Source organism: Dama dama, chromosome 9 (genome assembly GCF_033118175.1).
Source record: "Dama dama isolate Ldn47 chromosome 9, ASM3311817v1, whole genome shotgun sequence".
Lineage (NCBI taxonomy): Eukaryota > Metazoa > Chordata > Mammalia > Artiodactyla > Cervidae > Dama > Dama dama.
The window spans coordinates 23163168-23165658 of NC_083689.1; positions in this window are offsets into that span (position 1 = coordinate 23163168).

Genomic DNA, 2491 nt, shown 5'->3' on the forward strand with positions numbered 1-2491 from the left:
GCCGCGCTCGTATTTGGCGGGAACCGCGGCGACCCCCGGGGCCCACACGGCGATTGGGTGATGCCGCGTCACGTGAGGGCCCTCCTCGGGAAGAGGGGAGCGCCGGGAGCATCATCGCGAGAACCGAGGCTTCCATTCCTTCCATGGCTCCCCTATTGATATTCTAGTGGAGGGCGGGGCTTCCTCACTGTGGCCTGTCATTGACGGGTAGCAGGTGTCCTGCGATTGGTGATGGGTGATGTCAAGTTGAGTGTTCGACACTGTGATTGGCTGAGCCCGTGTGATATGTCTGTGGGAGGCAGGACAGTCAGGCTCCTACGTCACGACGAAGCGCTTTACGCAGCGCGCCGGTGACAGCCTGAAATTAACCTGCGATTAGGCTGAAGACTAATTTTTTAATCCTAGTTGCACAGAGGTTGGATATAGCCACAGTAATTAAAATTATAATTTATATAAACAATAAAAGCAAAATAAACGCTGGGAATCGCTTCAAAAGTATTTGAGATGCGATATATATATTCAGAGGAAATGAATGAAATGGATATTTCTTGTTTAATCCTCAGGGTTTTGCACATGCTGTTTCTTCGCCTGAAACACTTTCCATAGCTCCTTCCCTGGTTGATTTCTACCTAAGTTTCAGATCTTAGATTGAAATCCCAGGGAAGCCTTTCTTCCCCAGACTCCAAGATGAAGTTGCTACAACACTGTTCTTTTTCTTGGAACAATTACAGCTTGTGTTTTTTATTAGCATGTTATTGGCTAGTGAATTCATTTCTGTTTTTACCGTCAGCTCCATAAGGATAGGAATCATTTATCACAGTATCTGCAGGACCTACTGGTGACTTATTCATTAGTAGGTACTCAATAAATATTTGAGTGAATACATAAATATCATTTGATTGAACTGTGTGATCATGTCTTAAAAGCTTCACATGGAACAGAGACCTTCAGAGTCAGTCTTCGAGCCTTAGAACAGGTTTCTTCAGCACCAATTTACTTTCTCAAGCAAAGCAGAAGTGAGAAGCAAATAATTAATTTAGTCCAAATTCAGAATTCTATTTATCTTGTAGATTGGATAATTACATCAGTAGGGTTGGTTGAAAATAATGTGGAAAAATAGGACATCACTTTGGGCAAGTCATGTCTTACTCAAGGTCTCAGTTTCCTTGTCTGAACCTTTAGGATATTTTTCTTTCTTTCTCTGACATTTTGGCACCTGAAATGATTTAGGCTGGTGGATCACCATTCAGGGCACCCATCAAAATCACATGGGAGGTTTTTCACACTATTCGTAATAGCCCCATCAGGATCTTAGGGAAAGAGGTTGGGTCATGTATAATTTAAAGCAATCATCTGATTTAGTCCAGTACCTTCTGTAGAGGCACTTGTAAACTTTCAGCAATCCTCTGCTTCACAAAATCACTCAACTCTGTCAGAGATTTCAACACTGAAGTTGCAAGCACTTTAGCTCTAGTCACTTTATTGTTCTTCTTCTTACAATTCGTAGTCAGACTTGTTATCCACTGTGCAACTGGCCCCAACCCTATTCTTTTTGGATTCATTTACCCACTTTGATTCATTCTTAACTTTTGATTCATTCAACAAAAAACAACTGATGAAAAAAAATCAATAGCAGTAAGCATGTATGAATCTAAGAAGCCTTCCTGGAGGAGGTGACATTACAAATAGAGTTCTTTAATGCACAAGGGGCGGGAGGAAAAATTAGGGGAAAATGAGCAAGAGAGGCATAATGTTAGCAAAGCCCATAGGCAACAAGGAGCATGGGTTATAGAAGTCAGAAAAGATGAGGGAGCCAAATTTTACAAGCTTTGTAGGCCATATCAAGAAGGCCTTAGATGTATTCTAAAGCCAATACTACTGGCCTTAGAATAGGCCAGGGTAATGATGTGATCTGAATTATGTTATAGAAGCATCTTTCTGGCAGCCTTGTAAGGGATGAACTGGAGTGGAGAACCTGAAGCTGGGCACACCAGAGAGAAGACTGGTGGAATGGTCTGATCAGGGCAGACAGACAGTTGGGTAGCAGAAAGGAGGTACAAGTCACGTACCTGATGTTTGGTTTGGGCAACTGAATGGATGAACACGAGACTGGAAGGGAAGGTGATGGAAGACCGCAGAAGAACTGTATATAGCTGAGATTAGCGAGCAGGTATCTGAAGATTTGTAAACAGCCTCTGGAGTTCTACCTGCCCCTTGGCCTCCCCAGCCTCTGCAGAAAGGTCTAAGCTCTTTTCCTGAGACGTCAGGGCCACCTCCGGGACTGCAGGGGTCGCTGCAGCCACTACAGCCCCTCTAGGCTCTCTCCGGTCCACTCATAGGCCGAGGCGGCCTCTCGGTTAGTAGGCGGGATGTGCGTGCACTCCCCCGCCGGCAGGGGGCGCGTGTGCGCTGACGGGGCCCAGAGTGCGCGTGCGCGCGCGGGGGCCGGCACCGGAAGTGTGCGGTTGCCATGTAATATCCTGGCCGCGCG